At 41.0% G+C, this 26,797-nt stretch overlaps 1 protein-coding gene across 2 annotated transcripts in view; it reads right to left on the minus strand.

The window, feature by feature from the left end:
• The window catches only part of LOC128832395 (collagen alpha-6(VI) chain-like), a 125,020-nt gene extending 109,135 nt beyond the window's left edge, over positions 1–15,885 (minus strand). For both annotated transcript variants that reach the window (XM_054019735.1, XM_054019736.1), the window contains exon 1: positions 15,743–15,885. The gene's annotated coding sequence lies outside the window, so the exon portion shown is untranslated. The remainder of the gene's footprint in view (positions 1–15,742) is intronic.
• Between the last annotated feature and the right edge of the window lie 10,912 nt (positions 15,886–26,797).

Genomic DNA, 26,797 nt, shown 5'->3' on the forward strand with positions numbered 1-26,797 from the left:
CCACAGTTCCCTTAAAGTAACCCAGCCTTGGGCTTCCACCTAGGCACCCAAGTCAGATATGAGGAGGATCAGGGCTTCCCCTTGGGAGGGGAGTGGGGGGGAAGTGGGGCAATTTGCCCCAGGCCCCACAGGGGCCCCCACGAGACTTTTCAGGGGCCCCCACAAGAGTTTTCGGCAGGTCTTCAGCGGCAGGTCCTTCAGTGAGTGAAGGACGTGCTGCCAAAGACCCAGAGCTTCTTCCGCTCTGGGTCTTCAGCAGCAATTCGGCAGCGGGTCCTTCACTTGCTCTGGGACCCGCCGCCGAAGTGCCCGGAAGACCCAGAGCAGAAGGACCCCTGTCGTCAAAGACCCCAGGCCCCCTGAATCCTCTGGGCGGCCCTGATGAGGATTAATGAAAATCTTATTTCATCATATAAAAAAAGGTTCTACCAATGCCAAAGGATCTGACACGTTACACTTTGTATAAAATTTGTTTCAATTATATAACAGTGGTAGAAATAATGATTTGCATGGTTATATTTTCATTAGACAATGTCACACTCCCAACGCGAGATTGGTGTAGAAGAGAGCAATTAGAGCTCCTGGATACAACTTAAAGATCTTCCAACATTGTTATGAGCTGTGTTTATACTGAATTCCTTGCAAGGCTTTGGCCCAAGTAAAAACCTTAGTCAATACTTTGTGAAACACTTTAGTGATTCCAGGGTTTGGTCTATGTGTTGACTTAACATAGCCATTAATGTTCTTCAGAGAGCATTTACTCTGGCATTCAGCCACGAAGGCTGTTAGGTGTTGTACTTCAGTTCCCCTTTGTGCACAGCAGTTCAAGCTTGTAGTGGTTTTTCTGCTGTGGAAAGCTTTAGGATTGTATACAGGCATTAGCTGTGAAACCTCAACATTATTAGGCCTTTTAATACAAAATGTGATCTTGTTACACCAAAAAACAGCATAATCATAAGGGTTTCTATTATGTACCACTCTTAACATGTTCAAAGGTTTTTCCAAAAGACCATACACATTGTACATTTTTACAGTTTTTGGTATCAGCAACAAGTTAGTTACAATCATTAGCAATAACATCAGTTCTATCATAAGTGTACATTTACAATTATTTGTGTCATGCCAAGCCTTTTGTTTAAATAAATTATTCTTTAGGTCAGCTTGTTTAATATACCTTTTGAACCTTTGTAGCTTTTCTTTACCTTAGGGTTTTCCTTAATGTAGGCTTCCAGTTTAACCACTTTTGGTTTTTTTTTGTTTGTTTGTTTGGGTTTTTTTTGGTATTTTAGAGATGAGTGAGGCAAGTCTGTAAGAGCACATTGCCTTTCAAGGGTTAACTCGCCTTTCTTTTTTGCCTTGTTAGTTAGGTAACTTGCCTGGACACCATCCTTAAAGTGACACAACCATTTTCTATCATTATGTTTGAACTACAGTTCTCCTGCTTTTCAACTACCAATTTCTGCATCCACAAGGCATCAGATACATTATAGCTTACTAAGAAATCACATGACAAATCCAAAGTATCTATGGGTCTATTCACAAGGCTCCTGTGCTGTGTAAAGCCAGGAATCCAGCCTTTTCCTTGAACCTGACACAGATTGTTCACTTCCAATATTAGTTAACAAAGCCTCCTTTAAGCTATCCACACTAGATTTTTCCAAAGCAAATTCAATGGATTCATTTTTACTTGGAAGACTTTGGCCATTAAGCACCAACACACTTTCCTCAGAAGAGAGACTGTTTACTATCAACAATGGCCCATTAAGAGTTAATGGAAGTAATAATACCTTTTCACCCCCATTCGGCACAGCTATTGACTTTTTACAGACTTCAAAGACTCCACTAAGAAATTTCTTCCCTCCTGCAATATTATGAAATGCAACAGATTCTTTCTGAGCTTTATTTATATCCAGAACTGACTTTGGCACAACAGACAAATTACCAAACTCCTTCTGAGTTTCACTTACATCCAGAATCACCTCTGGCCCATCAGAAGGATTTTTACACAACTCCATTTCAGGCAAGCTACTAGACTCCATGTTCAAAAGGTTAAAAGCAGCCTCTTCCTTCTTACAGGTTTCCACACTGTCAGTGAGTAACATAGTCAAATCACCGTCATGCTTTCCTCGTGCCCTGGCTATGATATCAACCTGATCAGACAAGGTTGTCATATCTTTACTCAGCAACACAGTAGCAACAGGCAAAATAGAAGCATCAGAATTGCTTAGTCCCTGAGAGCTATTTATGACATTAACTGGATGCAACCTAGTTACAGTGTAATTCCCCCTAGTAGGCACAAATTTAGGAATATTCTGTCCTGGGCTTCAGTTAAATCCAGAATCAGCTCTGAGACAACTGACAAACTTTCAACCATCATAGACATGACAGGCTTCTTCTGTCTCCTTTACAGACAGAGAAGAGCTGGAGAAACATTCCCATTTAACAGACAAACCACTTTTGATATTGTTTCCCTTGTCCCGGCACACATGGCTGTTCACAGAAAATTGCTTGGAGAGTGGGGACAGCTTCTTTAACAGGCAAGTTGTAACTTCCAACAAACACATTGCTGCTTTTCACAGACAGCAGCTCATCATACTGAGCTACCTTAAGCGGATGACTTTTACATTGGTTAGGCTCGCTTTCACAAGCTTTACTAGCCAACAATCCAACACTGACCAGGAATGTACCCCTTTCTTCCTCAGCTAGGGGTTTTAACCTGATCACCAACTTTAATTTGCTCTAGAAAAACATTTCTCTGATCAATGAATACTTTCTGTGCTTTATCTAATTCCAAGAGTACTTGTGGCACCTTAGAGACTAACAAATTTATTAGAGCATAAACTTTCGTGGGCTACAGCCCACTTCATCGGATGCATAGAATGGAACATATAGTGAGGAGATATATATACACATACAGAGAACATATCTCCTTACCATATGTTCCAGTCCATGGATCCGATGAAGTAGGCTGTAGCCCACAAAAGCTTATGCTCAAATAAATTTGTTAGTCTCTACGGTGCCACAAGTACTCCTGTTCGTTTTGCGGATACAGACTAACACGGCTGCTACTCTGAAACCTAATTCCAGATTCACTTCTGAGATATTAGACAGACATTCAGAAAGTTTATTCACAGACAAACAGCTATCTTCCTCAGACACATATTTGGAGAAAACCCTCCATAGGTAAATAATTGCCCCAATTAGACACAGGTTTAGGATAATTTCTTTTCTGTCACTGATTTATGATATTAACCTGACTGAACAAAGCTTTAATATCATCCCCAATCAAAAGATCGTTAGGCAATAACTTTCTTACACCCACTATAATTTCATGTTTAATAGCATTTCATTCAAGGTGAATTCTGGCTAAAGGCACACTTACAGTAAACTCAGAGGATTACAATATTCACACTCTGATCTGGTAAGTAATCTTCCTCTTTGACAAGATCTGCTTTAACAAGAGTGATATTAGAAGCTGTATTTTGCCCTAAACAGCTTTTATGATTGACTTTTACATGCTCTACACAAGTTATGGGGTTACCTTCACCTGAGCTTACAGTAAAAGCATTTACATAAAAGATGGCAGTGTTGGGGTATATTTGGTTACACACAGACAACTGCTTAGAGTCAAAGACCATAACAACATTGTTATAAACTGGATAGATTCTATCCCCATCTTTGCTGTTGAAAGGAGTTCCTGTTGTTCCTTCATTCTCTTGAGTTTGAGCTTAAGTTGTCCACTTTTGCCTTAGCTTCTAGTTCCTGCAATCGAATATATGCCATTCTTCGTTCATGTTCAAACTGCAGCTGGTTTCTTACGGCAAGCGTTTTCGCTGGGTCTGCTTCCTGACCACTAGTCATTAGCAGATTTTTCAGTTCTTGCTCTGGGGCTTTTTTCTTAAAAGACAGCCCCCTCTGTGAGCACAAATCTTCCAGGCTTTTTCTGGCAGGATCTTCCTACGACCCTGGGTCACGCGCTGTAACTGATTTTTAACCCTTAAACTCTCCAATATCAAAATTAATTGTTACAACCATGTGGTTCTGATCCAAAAACCCAATTAACCTGTGGTAATGTGTATCCAAGCCAGACTACACCACTGTAACCAGGAACCCAGCTGAGGTCACTCCATTAGGGTGAACTGCAAAGAATGGGGTAGACAATCCCCAAGGCTGGTGGATATTCCAATACTTAGGTTTACCAAGCCAGCACAAAACAGCTTCTTTATTAAATCACTGGTTACTCAGAAGTCAACACCACAGTTCCCTTAAAGTAACCCAGCTTCAGACCTCCACCTAGGGACCCAAGTCAGATATAATGAGGATTAATGAAAATCTTATTTCATCATATAAGAAAGGTTCTACCAATACCAAAGGATCCGACACATTACCTCCTCCCAGGTTAATGAATATTCTAGATCTTGCCAAAATACACGCTTACAGCCAATTCTTAACAACTAAATTAAAATTTATTAAAAAACAAAAGAGAATATGGTTAAAAGATCAAAACAAATACAGGCATGAGTACAGTTTCTGAGATCATATTCATAGCAGAGATGACAGGTATCAGAGTAGCAGCCGTGTTAGTCTGTATCCGCAAAAAGAACAGGAGTACTTGTGGCACCTTAGAGACTAACAAATTTATTAGAGCATAAGCTTTCATGGACTACAGCCCACTTCTTCGGATGCATCCGAAGAAGTGGGCTGTAGTCCACGAAAGCTTATGCTCTAATAAATTTGTTAGTCTCTAAGGTGCCACAAGTACTCCTGTTCTTGTAGCAGAGATGGTGAGTTTTGTAGTTGCAAAGAGTTTTTCAGAAATAGTCCATAGGTTATAGTCCAATGTTTATATTTCAGGGTGGTCCAGTCAGAACTGGGATCTCCATTTTGTGACTCAAACTTCCCCTGATGAAGCTTAAGCAGATCTGAGATAAAAAGGATTGGGAACCAAGGGTCTTTTATACAGTTTTCTAGCATTCACTTGGCCATACAGTCCTGGGTAAACAATAGGCTTTTGATGTAACCTTCTGTTTCCTAAATCCCACCAGTAATTAGTTACACAAATTAACGTAGGGCAATTTATCCATTAGGCAATCTATCACAAACTTCAAAGAGACATATAAACAATGATATTATTTCACCCAAGATTCATCTAAATGTTAATATTCCCTTTTGATCTCTGAATTAATAGTTATAGTGACAGACAGAAACTGTCTGTTTACATGGCTAGCATCTAAGATACATGCACTTAGTATCACCTCTAATTCTCTAGCAATAGAGGTTTACATTTCAAAGTTCTAGCCAATCTAACATCGAATGGCCCTAATTAACATCCACATACTTTCTAACATGCCTCTAAAGGTTGGCTTTGGGTTAGTTGGCCTGCAAGCTGTTCAACCCTTTCTGGCCATGTGGTACATTTTGTATAAGATTCATTGCAATTATATAACAGTGGTAGAACAGTGCGGGCAGGGGACTGGACTCGATGACCTCTCGAGGTCCCTTCCAGTCCTATAATCTATGAATCTATGAATCTATGAAATAATTATTTGCATGGGTATATTTTAATTAGACGATGTCACAGATGCTATAGTACATTAGATGGAATATGCTCTGTAAGCATCCTGTAGGTATCATGTTGCTCTATGCTAATACATGGTTAACCCTCTGAGCATGCACACACTGTGCACTCACTGTTTCAGATGCCTGAGCAGACTCAGGGCTAGTCTACACTAGAGGCATCTGGTGAGGACACTCTATGCCGATGGGAGAGAGCTTTCCCATCAGCATAATAAGACCAGCTCTGCAAGAGGCAGTAGCTACGTCGGCGGGAGAAGCTCGCTTGCCTATATAGCACTGTCCACACCGGTGCTTAGATTGGTGTAACTTATATTGCTCAGGGGGGTGGCTTATTCACACCCCTGAGAGACGTATGTTGTACCAACATAACTGTAATGTAGACAAGCCCTCAGTCTGAGCTCAGTGCTCAGGCAGCTAATCAAAGTGCTGGGCCTTCCCTCTTGACACTCTTGTCTCCTGACATGAATGGGGTGAAACTTTTCTATCAGAACTTTTTTTTGCGGGGGAGGAGAGGAAATGCAGATTTAGTTTGACTCAAACATTTTGCGAATTCATGTCAAATTTAAATTGTTTCGGACAAAAAACAAACCAAAACAAAAAAATTCCCCTAAAATGAAACATTTTGTTTCAACATTTTTAAATGAAATGTTTTGATTTGAAACAACTTTTTGTTTAAAAATTTCCTTTAACTTTATTTATAAAAGATTCAATTAAAAATCTTAAAAACAGTTTTAAGTCAAAATAAAACTTCTCATTTCAGATCAAACAAAACATTTTGTTTGACTCAAAATTAATTTTTTCAATTTTTTGGAACTGCCAGCTAGACAAAAAAAATCATTTATTCACACCACTCTACTCCTGAGTTCTTGCTAAATATAATATGCACCTTCTGCTTCATTTAGAAGAGAGGCTCTCAGCTTTTTCCCCACCTAGGACTCCAAAACTACCTGCAGCTTCTTGCCAAATCCCATAATCCTTTGCAAGTATAAATATTAGGCAAGTGTTTGTGGGATTGAGGTCTTGGCAAGAAACAATGGGTGACTTTTGGATGCCCGTGCCGCTTCCAGAAGCTCCCATTGGCCTGGAGCAGCAAACCGCAGCCAGTGGGAGCTGTGATTGGCCGGACCAGTGGACGCGGCAGGTAAACAAACCAACCCAGCCCACCAGGGGCTTTCCCTACACAAGCGGCATCCCAAGTTTGGGAAACACTGCTCTACAGCTAACGGAAACAAGAGAGGTTGTTAAAAGGAAAGCCCTAATATTTTACATTTCAAATGTTTTAACTGTTCTTCCTTCTTTTCTGTGCCTTTAATAAAAGGTTGTTTAATGATGTGTTTGCCAGGGTACAAAGAAGGCCAAAGTCTCTGTATACCAAACCCCAAACCTTGTTTAACATTTTTTAATGTTGGACAGTTGCAGGGTTACGTTAACATCTTTGACTCTTCGTGGCCCATATATTGCATCTAAATTTATGTAACAGAAGCCAGCGTGGTGCTCTTTCCCTAGCCTACCCTGGCTCCCCTGGGACTTAGCAAATGAAGAATTCTGCTTCTCTTTCCCCCTTAGCCAGGGAGATGTGACCAGTGGATGCCTCCTCACAAGCCACTTGAAGATCACATCCCACTAAATAATGCAAAAACTTGACCACAGAAAACACACTAGGAACATCAGGAACAAACCAAACCTCAAAACAACTGTTTAAGGAGGTTTGATCTCACACAGTAAGAAGCTCTTCTTATATAGTACATGTCAGGATAAGGTGTCAATGAAACATGGTTTAAATAGAATTGAGTCTTAGTAAATTGCGACTCCCAGTTACGCATGAAGGTGTAGTGTGTAGAACTACAATGAAGAGGAGGAGAGACTGAAAGCTAGCTAACGCTTTCAAACAAATGATTTATGGACTGAGGGCTGGTCTGCAAAAAAAGAGATGCTTTGAAAAGATTTGCATTGTACATGATGGCCTAGTCTTATACAAAGCAGAAAAAAAGGACATCCATCTGGAGATCAACTGAGGTCAACAAAGTACAGCGTGATTCACATGCAAAGACAGGAAGCAGACAATCTTTTCACTACCAGTGGACATACTGTCATCAGTATCCAATTTTCCTTTTCAATAATGGCAGGCCAGCTGGTGAATAAAATATTTGTGGCAAGTATCTGTGATGATTAAGATCACGGAAAGTGCAACCTCAGATTTAGTAGTGACAGTCAGGCACAAATAAAGCCCAGCACATTAAGACAACATTGTTTATGGTAAACATATTAATCTTAATCTCTTTAGAAAGATAAATAATTTACTCTGACCATACAACTATAGCAGCTGTCCAGATCTGATATCAGTGGAATGAACATGCAAGAAAGTTGGGTTTATCACAACTGCTCCCAGCCTGCGACCTTATGAAGCTGTTTTATACCCATCTGTAAAGCATTTTTTACAGGACCTGGAAAAACTGTTTCTAGCATTTAACAGGAAAAATGAAGCCAGACCAGAAAACAAAATTAGAACTGAAAAAGAAAATATGGAAACCTTAGGAGTGAGAGTCCCGATTTTGAGAGAGGTCACAAGGCCATGCAGTGGTAATTATCTTACCTATGTGTTTGAGCTCACCCTGTGAAATAATTAACAAGTACCAGAACTGAAGAGCTCTATAAAGCACTCCTCTCCCCTGTGCCTGGTAGACTTTTATATTTCAAAAGGCTTGCTGCATCCTGACAACACCACTCAAGCAAGACACCACTTCTCCCTCCCTAGTGAAGCTCAGGGTCATATTGGGAAGAACTGGTCCTTATTATTTTCATAAATAATTACCCAATAAACTATTTCTTAACTGTCAAGTAACTAATACTTGTGCATTTAAAGAACTGTTTGTTTCCACAATAGACTAGACTGGTTTCCCTGCAGCCGGGGCAGCTCTAACTTTTTAGCCGCCCCAAGCACGGCAGGCAGGCTGCCTTCGGTGGCATGCCTGCGAGAGGTCCGCTGGTCCCGCGGGTTCAGCGTACCTGCCGCCGCATTGCCGCCGAATCCGCGGGACCGGCAGACCTCCCGCAAGCATGCTGCCAAAGGCTGCCTGACTGCCACCCTCGCAGGGACCAGCAGGGTGCCCCCCACAACTTGCTGCCTCAGGCATGCGCTTGGAGTGCTGGTGCCTGGAGCTGCCACTGCCCTGCAGCAGTTTGGTCTGCCATGATCATATGCTAAGCAAAACCAGAAAGGTCTGGAGTTTAGCCTAAATATAGAGGGGAATAAGCAATTTGCACTTTACGGTGTTTTAAATTTGACCCATGATTGAGGAAAGCCTGTGTTTCTTCACAGAGGAGTTCTCCTTCCCTTACTTGAGCCCTGTTTAGGATAATTGCAAGTTGGCCCTGCTCCAGTGATTGGCTGGAAGGAGCTCTTAGGAAGCCCATTTTAGAATTCTAGATGCTGGAAAGAAGGTTGGGACTATTTCCCTGCCTCTGGTGAAATTCCACCATGATCTACTGGATAAGGTACTGCACTCGGACCCAGATCTGGTTCTGTTCCTGGCTCTGGCACTGACCTGCCATGTCACCTTCAGTATGACGAGAAGTGACTTTATTTCTCTCTCACCCTTTGTCTATATAAATTGTAAACTCCTCAGGGCACAGGTTGTGTCTCTTACCTTATGTTTCTACTGTGCCTAGCACAACAGGGCTCCAATCTCAATTGGTACCGCTAGATGTTACAGTAATATTACTACCACTAATAATAATAATAATGGTGACCATGTGTGCAATATTCCTTGAAGTGTGGCAAATTTTGATGTTCTTCAAGGCACCACAAAGAATTCTTCAAATGCTAGAATGTGGTTTGATTTGGTGCTAGCAGGAGATTATTTGTTTTGCCTTTATTGAAGCAGAGTATATTAGATTTAGCAGGCAATGTAAGCAGAGTATATTAGATTTAGTCCCCTCTGTAATTTAAGATAAGGGTCCCCCAAAGGATTAGAGCTGCAAAGCACAGGAAGCCTCTGAGTTTATCAGATCAAATGAGCCCATCGTGTGAAAAAAAAATCCATGTGTACAGGTTTTTTAAAGTTCCAAGAAGAAATATATTCATGGCCATGATCTGTGCTAGGAGCTAGCAGGGTTTCTACAGGAGGTTTTTGTTTTGTTTTTCGCGAGGAGTTTATTTATGCTTCTGCAGTGAGTGCTGAAATATTAATGCAAATCTGAGGGTAATGGAACAGGATTAACAATTAATCATCACAAACATTTATCTTGGCTTGCTTTTCTGAGTGGAATGTGGTTGAGGATTGAAATCTCATAAACACAGATTAGAGATTTGTGACTAGATATCTCTAGTTGGAAACACATAAAAGTGTCTCCAAATATGGTAGAAGAAATAGGGGAAGCCTAATTTATAAGACTGGGATTGTGTGTATGTTTCTGCATCATTTCTCAGTCGATCTGTGTAGAAACCCCGCCTGCCTAAATTCTAATATAATCTTCTTACACATTCTGCTCAGGTTCCTTCCCCAGACCGATGACCCAAATCTGCCTGGTCTGATTGCTTTTGAGAAGGACATGGGTAGATTTCACTAAGCATGCCTAGGAAATACTCCAGATGCTGTGAAGAAGAGGCTGTCCAATCTCCCCAGTGTATTTTTCTCTCTGAGTTCTTCATAACTCTGGGCAATATTCCTGCCAAAGTTATTATACTCGGTTAAATTGAAATGGCGATGTCAGAGAGGCATATGCTAGGGAAATTTGGATTTAAGTCTTAAATATGAAATGCAACTCCAGATGTACTGGTCTCAGCATGATACCAGAAATATAGATCCCTAAGAGATGTACGGCCTAAGAGAGGTGGGCTCTGGCTGAGCTAAGCTCGGTACAACACACAAGTTTGGAGAAAAAGGGGGCTCTAAGACACCTTTTTTGTTCCCCCAATCTCGGGGTTAGCAAGGGGCTGACTCAGCCCCAGAAGCAATTGCTCTATGCTACTATCCAGGTAATGGCCCCCCTAGAGATCATTCTACTGTCTGGGGATTGTCAGAGCATGAGGTTCTAAGGCCACGCCTGCTCTGGTCTCCAGCCCAACGCACCACCCCCACTGGCTGTGCACCACTGAGGGATTTCGCTGCACAAGGGGAATCACCAGCTGCACATTTAGGTAGCTTTTCAGACACTGAGCAGCACAAAACAGGCCAAAGGGAGCTCAGGATCTGGCCTGTATAGGACTGTCTCTAATATCTGATTTAGGGTGGAATGTTGATGTGACACTTAAAACCTGTTAGATGGGCTCTTCCTGTCCAGAGCCAAAAGGCAATCTTAGTTTAGAGTCAGTTTCAAAGTCTGTGGTACATGATTAGCGATGTGCTTGCACACCCATGAGCTGACTATTTTAGTTTTCAAGTTTGCAAAATTCCTCTCAGTTTTGGAAGATGGCCTCAAATTAGAAATTAGACTTCAACTGTGGAAATTGCTCCTGACTTTAAGGTCCATTTAAAGGCAGTGCTCAGTTTTAGCACATCTCCAAAAGACACCACAGACCAACCTATGATGCTAAACCACAGAAATGTGGATTGATGCCTATCCCAGGAAAACCCTCCCTATCCATTTTAATAGTTGTCGCCAATGTTCCCCCACCACAGCCATTCTGGTGAGCAGGAATTGCAGGGTCATGTCTGCTACCCACCTCATGCTACAGCAACCAAATTATGGCCCCAACACAAATGCTGTCTGGTGCTTTCTCCTGCCCTCCCTAGCACTCTCACGCTGGCATAGACATTTTGTAGCCCACAAGATTTACTTAGTTGATAGACAAAACAAGTTCTCTTAAAGCCCTTGTAATTCAAATCAAGTGTGGCATAGACCATGCCATCATGGTTCTGTAGAGAGTTATGGAAGTGGACTTTTCCCCCTAAGCTAGGTGGAATCACATTAAATGTTTCTCCGGTCATGAAATAGAATCTATTTTATATGATGATTTGTGGAAAAAATTGATGTACGACCATAGTTTCATTCTCAGCAATCCCTTACAAACTAAGTAGAAATGGAAGCCAAGTACCATATTGGTTCCCAAAGTCCCAGAGTTACAGTTCAGGCTCATCTCTACTAGAAATAAATGTTTACATTAGAAAGTGTGTGAAAACAATGTTTTTAGAAACCAAGATTATCTCTTATAAACTCATTTTATCTTTTAACTGTCTTTAAGCTGACCCCCCTGTGCAGATGCATTTTATATTCATGGTTAACGTGGCATTTGTGTTCTTCTCACAGAACAACACTGCTAGAGTATAAACATCTGGACAGCATTATTAAATCAAATACGGTAGAAAAAGCTGGGATAACTTCCTGATGTTCATGAAAAGCTATGGACCACACAAGAGTTTTTGTGACACATTTACAAAATTTACAACCAGACTTATTCCCACAGAGTTTTTAAAAGATAATTTGCAAGCAGCATGAAAACAATATACATATTGCTAAGTTTAGTGTTCCTTTCTAAGGACAAGCCATACAAATGCACACACAACTGGAAAGTCTGTCAAGAAAAACAAGGACAGTCCTATAAGTTATATGTGTTCATGGTGCAAGGGAAAGGACTTGCTTAGTATGACTAGCTAAGGAAGACAAGTCTAAAGTGTCAGTATGCCAATATTTTTATGGCTGACTTAGAACAACGCTTCCTTAGCTCTCGTCCTCTAATGCCCCTACTCTACTTGCTCTACATTGATGACATCATCATTTGGACCCATGGAAAGGAAGCCCTTGAGGAATTCTACCACGATTTCAATAATTTCCATCCCACCATTAACCTCAGCCTAGATCAATCCAGACAAGCGGTCCATTTCCTGGACACTACTGTGCTAATAAGCGATGGTCACATAAATACCACCCTATACCAGAAACCTACTGACCGCTATACTTACCTACATGCCTCTAGCTTCCATCCAGGACACACCACAAGATCCATTGTCTACAGCCAAGCTCTAAGATACAACCGCATTTGCTCCAATCGCTCAGACAGAGACAAGCACCTACAAGATCTCTATCAAGCATTCTTAAAACTACAATACCCATCTGTTGAAGTGAAAAAACAGATTGACAGAGCCAGATGAGTACTCAGAAGTCACCTCCTACAAGACAGGCCCAACAACGAAAATAACAGAACACCACTAGCTGTCACCTTCAGCCCCCAACTAAAACCTCTCCAGCGCATCATCAAAGATCTACAACCTATCCTGAAAGATGATCCCTCACTCTCACAGATCTTGGGAGACAGACCTGTCCTCGCTTACAGACAACCCCCAACCTGAAGCAAATACTCACCAGCAACCACACATCACTGAACAAAAACACTAACCCAGGAACCTATCCTTGCAACAAAGCCTGATACCAACTCTGTCCACATCTATTCAAGTGACATCATCATAGGACCTAATCAATCAGGGGCTCGTTCACCTGCACATCTACCAATGTGATATATGCCATCATGTGCCAGCAATGCCCCTCTGCCATGTACATTGGCCAAACCGGACAGTCTCTACGCAAAAGAATTAATGGACACAAATCTGACATCAGGAATCATAATACTCAAAAACCAGTGGGAGAACACTTTAACCTGTCTGGTCATTCAGTGACAGACCTGCGGGTGGCTATTTTACAACAGAAAAGCTTCAAAAACAGACTCCAACGAGAAACTGCTGAACTTGAATTGATATGCAAATTAGACACAATCAGTTTAGGTTTGAATAAAGACTGGGAATGGCTGAGCTATTACAAACATTGAATCTATCTCCCCATGTAAGTACTCTCTCACTTATCAACCTGTCTGTACTGGGCTATCTTGATTATCACTTCAAAAGCTTTTTCTCTTACTTAATTGGCCTCTCAGAGTTGTAAGACAACTCCCACCTGTTCATGCTCTCTGTATGTGTGTGTGTGTATATATATATCTCCTCAATATATGTTCCATTCTATGCATCCGAAGAAGTGGGATGTAGCCCACGAAAGCTTATGCTCAAATAAATTTGTTAGTCTCTAAGGTGCCACAAGTACTTCTGTTCTTTTTAAGTCTAAAGTGAGAACATGATATTGATACAAACAGTGGAACCCCTAAAGCAACATTTTCTAAAATGTGGGGACATGCCCCTTTCTCTTCGCCCCTCCCCAGAGGATCATGAAGAACTAGTCAGGGGAGCAAGGAAAATCCTTACATCAGGATGGGAGAGACTTTAATAACATATGGAAGGGTTGAAAATGAAACAAACTTTCTAAAGTTCGGGAAACATAGCCCTAATGGATGGCAACAATGCAAAATTATCACAGCTGCTGTAACATAAAAAGGATTTCCCAGGGGATATGGAAACAGCACAAGATTTTGAAGACAAACTGGAAATGCAAGAGAATGCAATACTCAAGTTTTCAAAGCCCCAGCAAAGGTCAAAAGACAAGCCAGTTTGCTGGAGACCAGAGTTAACAGAAGGGAATGGGCTACACCATTTGGCTGAGATTTGGGGGATTTAGTCACAGAGCTCCGATTAATTTTCAAGAAACCAGTGAGGCTGTATCCTTTAGTTGGCTTTGAAAATCTCAGATGTTGTTCCTGTAGTGAAACAATCTGGGGCAATATGAATTTATGGAGATTTCAAAGTGACCATCAGTCCTGTATTCCAAGTGGATTAATAGCAACAACCATGCACCACTATGTTAAAGCCTACACTTATCATAAACTATTAAAATTGAAATTAAATACAAATAATTATACTAATCGGTACAAAAAAGTCAGACCACTGAACTCATGGAAGTCAATGGCCTAGCACCTGGAACCAGCTGAAGTGCTAACTAGTTTTTGACAGCAGTAGCCTCTTCTGCAGGTACAGAGAGACTATTTTCTTCATTTTCAGTTTATTCACCTAGTTCAGTTCAATGACTAGTTCATTCATAGTTAAGAAACCAATTCAGAGTTTAAAAAAAAATCAGGAAAGCTTCTTTTTCTCTTCCAATCTATAAATAGAAATTAGATCTGAGAGAATGAAAGCTACCACTTCTAAAATATTGAAGAACATAATGGCCAGAAACAATTAGTTCAATTCACTAACTACATACTGCCTTTGTTTAATAAGTCAGTTAGTTTTAAATGCAAAACATGTTTAAATAAACTTACTTTTTGTTTCTTATATATCCAGCACATTTAAGGTAGTTTTATTCAGCTAATTTTTAAAAATTGTAAAATACTGGTTTTGTGCATTTTTAACTGAATTCTAATTTCAATCCAAATGTAGCTTGACACAAGTCACAATTAGAAAATTCATCATTATCTGGTAAATAAGAATTGCATCATTCACCATTTTCTAACTTAATACAAAATATAAAAATTAAAAATCTAAATACATGTAAATTAAGATCTATAATTGCTTAAATAAATGTGTATAGATACAGTGCATCCAGCTTGTTAACAAAAAGAACCAAATTTAGTATAAAGACTATATTTAGTTGGAAATCAACATGTTTTAATAGTTACCAACCAATGAGAATCAATCTTTCTTTAGGTAAATAAGTACAAATGAAAACCATAATTAAAATTGGTTATTTAAATCAAGGTTTCCTGCTTGCTGATTTAAATGATTATTAAAACTGGTGATTTAAATCTCTTTGATTTAAATCAATCCCTGCTGGCTGTCTCCAACGTCCTCCTGGCAGCTACTTTAAATAAATAAGATTATGGATTTAAAGCAAGTGGTGATCAAGCTCTCCATTTGCTGCTGTCTATTTTGCCTTATTTCCCCAGAATTACAGGGACTCACTACTTCTTACAGACTACATAGATAGCAGGCATAGAACAACTTCATGCTAGCTCCAAGAGATAACTTCATGGCTCTACCTTAGGAAACTCATATTGCAAATAATTTAAGAGTACAGTATCATGGAATCACACCCTGACTAAACAATTGAGAAACAAATACATGATGCCCCACAGTATTACTAATGCTGCCAATTAGGTTAACAGTCCTTTAACTCCACATGTATCATGATCTCTCTGCACACTCTGCTTATTGCTGTACGCACATTCTTCATTTTCTCTCTCTTTTTTTTTTGCCTCAATTAAGCAGAAAGAATGATCTTGCTCATAACAAGTTCTAGCCCCACCTCTGTCTGCTCGAATGAATGTGATCAAATAGATTTCTCCTACCTGGTGAAGCACTTCAGTTTGGTCTCTAATTTTTCTGTTCTGCCTTCATTCCTTAGAAAATGGTTTGGAAAAGCGTAAGCCCTGGAGTACAAAGAGAAAGATACACACAGCTTCAGTCCATATGTCTAGTTTTTTTGCATCAGTTTCTCTCATCCTCTCTTTCCTCAACCCAAAAGCAAATTAGAAGTTTACATTCATCCAGCACAACATTCTTGTCCTACAAAACAGTGAAACAAATAAATCTCCCCACCCCCACCTAGTTTCACTGAAACATTTTAATGCCAAGAGAATGACAATGCACTTATGAAAGTAATGAAAATATTTTCCATGTGTTAACTCTCTATGCAGATAAGGAAAACTTTGATCATTGGAAGTTACCTTATCTACGTGGAGGACTGATGCCTGGAAAATACTTTCATTATTTTTATAAGTGCATTATCAATCTTTTAGCATTAAAATGTCTCTGTGAAAAAAGTTCCATCCATCTAAGAAGCTCTAAGGGGAAAGCATATTTTTCTGATGGAGCCATATACAGATATATGGCAAAACACTAAATCACTTGAGAGGATTGGAGAAGCAAACATAATGCAGTTGGTGGCTTACCTAATTGATTGGAGATTAGGGTGACCAGACGTCCCGATTTTATCGGGACTGTCCTGATATTTCCTTGTTTGTCCCACGTTCCGACCAATGTTAAGTTGGGACACTGGACAAACAAGCAAATACTCCGGAGCCCAGAGGTGCGGCCCCACCTCCCCACACCCCGCCCTGACTCCACCCCCTCCTTCCCCCATTGGCTCCCTCCCCAAATCCGCGCCTCTTCCCCACCTCGCCATTCCTCCTCCCTCCAGCGCTTGTGGAGGGGGGCCCGGGAGACGCAGGGGAAGCGCGGGGCCAGGGTGAGTGAGAGTCTGGCCTGGCCCCAAGTGCAAGCAGGATTCAGTCGGGCAGTGGGGAGAGTAGGGGGCAGCCCGCGGGGCCAGGCGGCGGCTGTTCTCCCCCTCTGGGCAGCGGGACTCGGGAGCAGCCGCTGCTGCAGCTCCACTGCCGCGGGGGGAGGAAGCGGCCGATGACCAAGCTCTGCGGCTGCGACTCTGGTGCCCGGGCCTGAACCCCCTGAGCCCGGGCCTGCTGCGGGGACCCAGCAGCGCGCACCCTGCGTCCAGCCCCTGGCCAGTCGCATCTGGGCTGCTGCCCAGCTGGTGCTATCCCGCGGCGGCCCCAGGGCTGAGGCATCGGGCAGCCCAGCTCCCGTTCGTTCCCCTGCGGGACCCTAACGATGGGGCCACTAATGAAACCAATGGGATTACTCATGTGTTTACAATTAAGCACATGCACAAGACCAGAGTGTTCAGCACCTTACAGAATCAAGCCCTAAATGCCTATTTTCCCACTCAGGAGATGTATTTCCCCATTTTCTGTACAAAGTATGTTTCTGTTATTTTCATCAACACCTGCCAAATATAGTTTCATCCAATTTGGTCTGTGGCCTTAAGACCAGAGCAGTTTGAAAAAATGGATTTTTTTTTATGGGGAAACTTTCATGAAAATGAGAAGAAATCATTTTCATCAACATTTTTCATGGACATTTTTTATTTTTGGTGGAAATTTGAAAAAAAAATTGGTTGAAAACCAAAATATTTCAAGTTGGAAATGCTGCTGCAATGTCTCGTGGGAGTTGTAGTTCAGATGCTTCAAGAGCCCATTCCCCTCTATAGGCCAGGATCTCTGGTTGGACTACATCTCCTATGATTCACCACAGTCCACTTTCTTAGAGAGAGGAAGAAGCACATCATGGGTCATGTAGTCTGGCTGGGGAACCTAACCCATAGAGAAGGGGAACATGAGACAATTTAACTATAACTCCCACAAAGCACAGTCTGCAGCATTTGCAAATCAAAATTTTTCAGTTTTTGGATGAAATATTTCAGGTTTGGGCCTTTTGTTTCCTTAATACAAAAATCTAATTTTCTGCAGAAAGCAGATGCTTTTTATAAAAAAATTCATGTTTTTGAAAACCTATTTACCTGTCAAAAACAGTTTTGAAGGAAAAATTTTAACCATCTCTACTTTATACCTTTATCTAGCTCCTTTGAGAATTTCACAAATTATGAGTGCTTACAGCAACTCCATATAAGTATTGTTATTGGTAATTTTATTATTATTTTAGTTACAAAAGGTTGACATGAGCTTAACTTTAAGCACAAGTCACTTCATTGAAGTCAGTGGGACTATCACATGCTTTAAATTAAAACATGAGAATAAGTGTGTGCAGGATCATAGTAAAGAAGTTGATTAAGCTAATTTCCCAAAAAAGAAACCAGTCCCCTTGAAATTTCACGTGGCACTTCTCATCTCAGGCTAGAATGGGCAATTTGAAAATAAAAATTAAAAATAGAGTTTTAAAGTTATAATGTTTTAACTTGGTGTCCCCGTAGTTGGCACTGACAAGAGTCAGCCTCATAGTGTTTACTGGTAGAAAAAAAAAGAACCAATGATCAATAAAAAATATTGCAATAATAAACTAAAGCTATTCGAAAAGTATTGTAAACTGTGGTCTCTGAACCCCTAGCATGATACAGACATCTATAAGTATCTTTGTTACATTCATTTACTGGACAAGTAGAAAAATGTCAGCAGCCTAAAGGTTAATAATATCAGACCTACTAACAAGATTCACATCCCTTCACTGACCCATTTAGTAGAAGATAAGAAGTAGAATAAGCACAAACATTTCATTCATGAAAGCATCTTCTAGTCAGAGCCAAAATTGCTTAAGATGTAGACAGATGTGAAACTCTAGCTTCCAAGAACATTCAGAAAAGCAACTCATACACAGGAGTAAGTATTAAAATCCAGTCTCATCTGGAATGAGTTATTTATTAAAATCCCATGTAAGAATAGAAGCAGTCTTAGGCATTTAACTCTCATTTGGCACTAACTAGGAAATTCAGAATCCTGGCCAACACAATCCACCATTAACATCAGAACATAAGAACAGCCATATTGGGTCAAACCAAAGGTCCATCTAGCCCAGTATCTTGTCTTCCAACAGTGGCCAATGCCAGGTGCCCCAGAGGGAATGAACAGAACAGGTAATCATCAAGTGATCCTTTCCCTGTCGCTCATTCCCAGCTTCTGGCAAACAGAGGGAGGGACACCATCCCTGCCCATCCTGGCTAATTGCCATTGGTGGACCTATCCTCCGTGAATTTATCTGGTTCTTTTTTGAATCCTGTTATAGTCTTGGCCTTCACAACATCTTCTGGCAAAGAGTTCCACGGGCTGTGTGAAGACATACTTCCTTTTGTTTGTTTGTTTTAAACCTGCTCCTTATGAATTTCATTTGGTGACCCCCCTAGTTCTTGTGTTATGAGAAGGAGTAAATAACACTTCCTTATTTACTTCCTCCACACCAGTCGTCATTTTATAGACCGCAATTATATCCCCCCTTAGTCATCTCTTTTCCAAGATGAAAAGTCCCAGTCTTATTAATCTCTCCTCATACGGAGGCCGTTCCATACCCCTAATCATTTTTGTTATCTCATTGTCTATTGATCTTACCGGAATCTCAGAGCAATGGAGCCATCAGTATGTATCCTGCTAATGTCAGGGGTACAGACATTTAGAATGGGGCTGTATAGCATGTGTGTGACCATAATAGGCACAGCTGGACAAACCAAAGGTGGAATGATGGCCTGAACTCTGATTTTCTGTCTGTCTATACTGTCTGTCTGATTTTCTGTCTGTCTGTCAGTGTTTCCATTTGCAGACCTGCTGTGACTACACAGCCATTTAGGAGTCCTCTGCAGCCATTTTGAAGTTTTAAAGCTTTCGCTGGGATTGTCAAAGGAGTCTAAGAGTCCCATTGAAATTCAATGGGATTTGGACCCCTCAACTCCCTTAGGCTTCTTTGAAAATTTCAGCCTTTGTTTTTATTTTAAAATGCCAAATTCGATCATGAAACAAAGTTTTTAAAGCTTCAGAAACAGGCTTGGGGGAATGCTCATTATTACTGTAGTGATTAAAAGAGATGGTAGACAACAGCACCAATCTGTACTAGGAACACATAGTTAAATTAGTGTGTGTGATGGGTTGGACCCCTTGGGAAGCCACCTGATGTGCTGAGATACCACTGAGTCTACCTGTTCCACCAGCATGGGCCCCCTTTAACCTGTCTTGGTGAGCCAGGCTCTTAAACCCTCCTTTAACACACACACAGGCAGGGCCACACCCAGCTGCAGATCAGCTCTGGGAAGACTCAGCTTAAGGGACTTGCTCCAGCACTCAGATGTCCACCTCCCTTGGAGTGCAGACCCAAAGATATATTATGAAATTCGCCCCCTCCCTCAATGTGGAGGACGGTATGCACAACTTCTCGCCCCTCCCCCCCATTAGAAATTACAGAAACCGAGTTTATTATTAAACAAAACAAATTTTATTAACTATAAAAGGCTGATTTTAAGTGGTAAAAGGGGGTAACAAACAGAACAAAGCAGATTACTAGGCAAATGAAATCAAACACGCAAACTAAGCTAGTTTCACTAAATAAATTGGTTACAAATAGTATTTCTCAACCTAGATATTGTTGCAGGCAGTCTGCAAATTTCTGTGGTTCAGAGTTCCAGTTAAATCCCTTTTCAGTCTTTCTTCTTGGGCAGACACGCCATGGAGAGGAGTCCTGTTTGCCTTCCTCCTCACCATTAAATAGGATTTACAAGTTTCCCAAACTTGACACCACCCCCTTTCCCTTACAGTGGAAAGTTACAAGTCATCCCAGGTAATGTTTTAGTATCATGTGTCAAGACCACCTGACCCTGTAGTATCACAGCATCCATGAGTCAGTGGCAGTATGGAATGTCCACAGGAAGGCCAGGCTTTTCACAGCCCATTGTCCTCGCTGATGGGCCATCCTCCCTGTCTGGCTTTTCCATTGTTATACCTGAAGTGTTAGCAGCGGGCATCAAAGTAGCATAGTTGAAATACAGATACATAGTCAATATCCCTAACTTCAGATACAGAAATGATACAGGGATACAAATTAGATAATCGCATTCAGTAAATCATAACCTTTCCAATGATATCTCACATGAGCCATCTTGCATGAAGTATATCTCAGTTATGTCATTCATATCATAAGCATATTTTCATAAAGAATATGGAATGACTTGTCACAGTGTGTGTTTTACTACCCCTTGGGCTAGGCATAGCATAGCATAAAGTAAATGCAGGGATAAGCTTTGACAATACGGGTTTCTCTTTACTGAGACATGGCCAAAGACAGGTAGGTCTTCTAGAGTTTAGTGGTTTCAATCTGAAAGTTTCACAGCACTGTTGTCATATCTCCTCACTGCTTTTTTATTTCAAGGGTAGCACACATCAGCTATTCATGTGACTACTCTACAAAATGTGACTTTGCATTTTGGGAGACATTTTAGTTTGCACTTGACCTGCATATTTGTCTTTCAAAGGGTTCTCGTGCTTTATTCCTTCGTACAGGTGTTCATAAGGGAATCCCAATGGAAATGAAGGAGGAGAAAAACCCTCTGCTTGCTCTGAAACTGGGTAAAAGAGTAACAGAAGAACAAGAGGAGAGAGATGAAGGTGCATGATGAATCCTATGTATCTCTGGACAAGAAGAGAGAGGACTCTCTGTAGACTATTCAGTAATTTAAATTGTATAGTATGTTCTGATACCACAGTGATGGGCATAGTATAAGAACATAAATAGGTAGATTTTGTTCATGGGAGACTCTTTGGACTCATGATGGAACGTCTCATGAGATATGAGAACAGTGCTGTGAAACTTTCGGATTGAAATCACTAAACTCTAGAAAACCTACTTGTCTTTGGCCAGAAACAGGAACTCTTCAAGGTTCACACAAACTTTGAAGAAGACTCAAGCTGGGCCTTTCCTTCCCACAATTTTCCTTCCCCTAACAGACCCTCGCTTCCACTTCACATGCTAGGAGCTATATGAACACATAAGAGAAATCCCTACCCTAAAGAGTTTACAATCTAATTTAAGACTATTTTTATTCTGATGCGTATTACTATAGCACCTAGGAGCCCCAGTCCCTGACCAGGACCCCATTGTGCTAGGCACTGTACAAACACAGAACAAAAAAACAGTCACTGCCCCAAAGAGCTTACCATCCAAGTATCAGACAAGAAACAATACATAGATACAGACAGACTGACTGACTGGGGAGTACAAGGAAACAATGAGACAGTACTATCTCAATAGATAGGACGGATACCAGGTGGAGAAAGAGATAGAACACACAAGCAGAATGAACAATGTGATGGTGGTTAGTTCTCTGGCGAGTGGGTGATTTTACTTAGGATGGGATCAGCCAAATGGAAAGAAAAGGGAAAGGAAGGGAAGGTGGCAGAGAGGGACAGGGCAGACAGAGGAGAGGGTTAGGGGGCAGGTGTGGAGTGAAGCTAGGGTAGAGACTGTGAGGGAGAGGTAAGATTGGAGCAAACAGCCAATCAGTGCAGGCAAAGGAAGTGAGAGCACTTTCTACGGATTTGAGTGGAGTATCCAAAGGTGGAAAGGGTCCCTGCTTTGTCTAAAAGACAAGGTGAAACAGCTGAGTTTAACAAACAAACAGTTACCCTCATCCTCTTCCCCCCATTCCCTGTAAGAGTGAAAGGAAAAAACGTGGTTACACAGACTCGCCTTCAGTTGTGATGTTTCATACATAAGGAGTGACAATGGAATTCTTAAACAAATTAGATTGGAAGTGCCTTGATCCTGCTTGCATTTGACTTTACTTTAAAAAAAAAATGTTGTTGTATTCATTCATTTACGTTAAAATGATTACTTATTGCAAAGTATTGAAATATTCATTTCTCTTGCCAAATGGTATGTTAACTACATTCCGATAGATTCTCACTGACATTCAGATTCATCATTTTTAATACTTTACCTGGCAAATCTGCTTTATTATAGTATGTTTCTTTCAGATCTTATATGCTAAGCATTGAGATTTTTGATGCAGGGCGGTTTTTACTTCAAGCAAATTCTACTTTTTCATATCTAATATCAGTTGTTCAGTTTAAATATTTTCCTGCAGATAAAAGAGTTTGAAGATGAACACAAACCAGTTGATAGTTGCTCCTATTTGCCTTACCGTATCTGCACGCAAGAGGTTGAAAATGTATGTTCCTATGCTCCTGCTAGTGTAAACAGAACAGCCCACAGAAGGACCACACATTAAAGCTTTGACGCTGAATGATTTTTATGTTTATCTTTTCTTTTAAAAGAGCAGCCTAATGACTGAATTACAGGCGCAGGAGGACAGTATCTTTCAAAATTAAGACTGAAGGGCCTCAGGATATTGAGCTAAAGTCCCAGATTGAAAAACTGCTAAATTTTTGGGACAGATCTTCCCTGTCACATGCTAACTGATCTCCCCTGGGGGACACGTGGGAGTTTCAGACTCTGAACCCACATCCAAGTTAAAGTTTAGCAGCTAGATCTTCTCACCGTAATGAGCCAAACCAAAGAAATATAGGGATAATAATCATAATCTGGATCTGACTTTTGCAGCTCAGACCCATCTCTAACAAGGAACAGATGTAAAAAGGAGTTGTCATTTGAGATCATAGACTCATAGATTTTAAGGTCAGAAGGAATCATCATGATCATCTAGGCCAGTGGCTCTCAACCTTTCCAGACTACTGTTCCCCATTCAGGAGTCTGATTTGTCTTGCGTACTCCAAGTTTCACCTTACTTAAAAACTACTTACTTACAAAATCAGACATAAAAATACAGAAGTGTCACAACCACTATTACTGAAAAATTGCTTCCTTTCTCATTTTTACCATATAATTATAAAATAAATAGCTTATATTATGTATATTTCACTTACATTTCAATGTATAGTATATAGAGCAGTATAAACAAGTCATTGTCTTTATGAAATTTTAATTCGTACGGACTTTGCTAGTGCTTTTTATGTAGCCTAAGCAAATACCTAGATGATTTGACATACCCCCAGAAGACCTCTGCATATCCCCAAGGGTACATGTACCCATGGTTGAGACTCACCGATCTAGTCTGACCTATGTGAGTTGAAAGGTTCTTTGTGCCATAGGGACCCTTGGTATGAGTATTTGTGCGTTTGAGTTTGTGCTTATGATAAAACTTTAAAACTACCCAAAGTCTGTTAGTCAGCCCATATTCCGTTTTGAGCCCCATGAGGGATGGGACATTGATGCCTGTGCATAGCTTATTGATGCCTTGTGCAGAGTCAAGGCCATAGTTTGCAAGTTCTTCAGTGCAGGAACAATCTTACTACGTGATTGTACCGTGTCCAGCCAGATGGGGCTGTGATCCTGATTATTGTCTTTGGGTGTGTAGCAGTGCGGGACTCACCCCCGCAGCACCTCCTGCTGGTCATCTTGGGAATTAGCTCTTCTCCAGCCTCCAAAGCGCTCTCTGCAGGCCAGTGTCCTGCTGCTGCTTGGCCCCCCGTGTCCCTCCTGGACCAGTGCCCTGTTATCTAGGATGCTGTCCCCTGGCAGTACACCCCTCAGTCTCAGGGTCTCCCCTCCCCAGGGAACCCCCACCCACTATCCCCACCTCACCTCAGTATATGGCTACTGCCAGTCATTGTCTAGTCCCTGTACCCTGGGGCAGACTACAGTATCAGCCTACTCATCACCGGCAAGGTTGGGTTTGGACCTGCTGCCTTTGCCTACTCCTGGGCTGCCCTCTGCAACCCTCAGTACCTGGTGGCCTTTTGCTAGGCCACAGCCTGGGGCTTTCCAGGCTGGAGCCTCCCCAGCTCCTCTGCCTTTCCCCAGCCCTGCCCCACTCAGGTACACTGCTCAGGTCCTCACTCTCAGAAGCTAAAGGGAGTCTGTTTGCTTGAGCTCCTGGCTCAAGCCTTTATAGGGCCAGCCGGGTCTGTTTGGGGCATGGCCACAGCTGAGGCTGTTTCCCTAATCAGTCCAGCTTTCCCTGCCACAGCCTTCTCCCAGGGCTATTTCAGGCCCTTCCAGGCAGGAGCGGGTGACTACCCTGCTACAGGGTGAGTCTGTAATATTAATGAAATGAAGGCCAAAATTTTTCTAAATAACTTGTGACTGTGGGTGTCCAAATGGAGATGCCTTAAAGGGGCCACTCTAAATGGGATTTTTAGAGGGTGGCTGTTCACCAAAATTACAGGCCTTAAAGCTACTGCTAAAGAGTTCTAATTTATTAACTTTTACAGGAATCAGCATGGAAACACTCTTCCTTTATTTCTTTCCTTTAAGCATTTCAAATAAAAATGATGCTTTGTTGCTTATTTATAGTAGAAATGAAAAACAAGGGTTACATAATAATAAAATGGGGAAATCTTGTGTGAGCTGCGTAAAAATGATTGAAGAGGACAAGGTCTCCCATGATTTCTGGATCTGAAAGTAACATTTGGAATATAGCTCAGATTTGGCAGCAATGGAGACAGGACAAGTAAGCAAGGTCAAAGGGCTTGTTTAGAATGGAGTATGATATAAACCAGTTTATAGTATTATTGTCTCAAAGTTCATCTTCTCTAGAGGTTCTCCAGTATGCACAAAGTAACTTGGCAAAGAGAAATACTCTACTTCTAGTTCCATCGCATACAGCAAACTTGGGGCAAAGTAATCAATCATTTATAAAAGTCTTCACTTAAGAATTTGAGATCAAAAGAAGAACTATCAGGAGCCCATGGAAAATGGGTAGTTGCTGTAGATAGAAAGAAGCTAAAGAGAAGGTGGAGGTAATGGGAATTGTGATCTCAAGAATAAGACAGTGTTTTGGAAAAATTGCAAAGAGAGCTGCCATTCTTCTTTTGTTAACAATTTTGATCATATATTTGTTTTTAATACAAAAGCCCTGCTCCTACAATCCTCACAATACAAAACTTCTACTGACCCAAGTGAGTCCACGGGGCCTGATTTTCCTCTCATTTACAACTGAACATTTCAAAAACTTTCTGCAAAGGAAAATTCATAAAAGAAATTGTTTGGGGTCATTCAAAATGTTTTATTTCAATAGTGAGTTTTTAAAAATTGTATTATATAGTCTAATATATAATAAAGTAAATCAAAAGAAAAAATCACCACTGCTAGTTCTGAACATGTCAAAACGAAACATTCAGACATTGTTAGAACGGTTTGCAATTTTTTTCCTAAGCAAATCCCTAAGGAAATCGATCTGATTTTACAAAGCATTTGGATGGAGCTGCACATTGCAATGGAATATGGGTCTGTCAAAGTTTCTCAGACCAGCTCCAATCACTATATTGATACATACTATCAAGGGTTGCTTTTAGGTGCAAAGGTGTCCTCATACAAGGGGCATAACAATTGTAATATCAGCCTGGATCGCCCACTCCCACAGAAAATCCCACAAGAAAGATCTGGAATGAGGAAAACTGAGTTTGCACCAAATTGTTCTCCCTGGAGAAGGGTGAGGTTTCCCCTCTTACTTCTGGAAGCAGCAGTAGTTCTGCTCCTAACCCAGAAAATTCTGCAATGCCCATTGGAGACACGGCCTGCATGCATATGGCCCTCGGTGGCTTTGTTAGTGCAGCACTGGGGGGCTCTGATGAGCTTTGTAACCCTCCCCTTGCCCCTGAGTTGTGCACTGTGGACTTTGGCCATAGCTGAGGGTCTGATACCAAACCTCTGCTTAGTAATGAAGAAAAATATGTAATTTTATTAGCTTGTAGATGGTAAACTTCTATTTCTGTCTGTTACTATATAGATCAAAAGAGCATATTAACATTTAGATGAAACTTGGATGTAATAATAATATTGTCTTTATATTTCTCTTTGAAGTTTGTAGTAAGCTACCAATCAATCTTTGGATGGTTAATGGCCTTATACTAATCAATGCAACTAATTATCTGTGTATACATAGGAAATAGGAATTGACTGTTAACAAAGCAACAATATACATTTCCTAGTGTTTGTGTTACCTGCTATCACGAGGCTATCACAGCCTGCCAGAGACCCATAAAAGAACTCAGAGACCTGATCCTTTTTTCATCTCAAGTCTGCTTGAGTTTTACCAG

This window comes from Malaclemys terrapin, chromosome 2 (genome assembly GCF_027887155.1).
Source record: "Malaclemys terrapin pileata isolate rMalTer1 chromosome 2, rMalTer1.hap1, whole genome shotgun sequence".
Taxonomy (NCBI): Eukaryota; Metazoa; Chordata; order Testudines; family Emydidae; genus Malaclemys; species Malaclemys terrapin.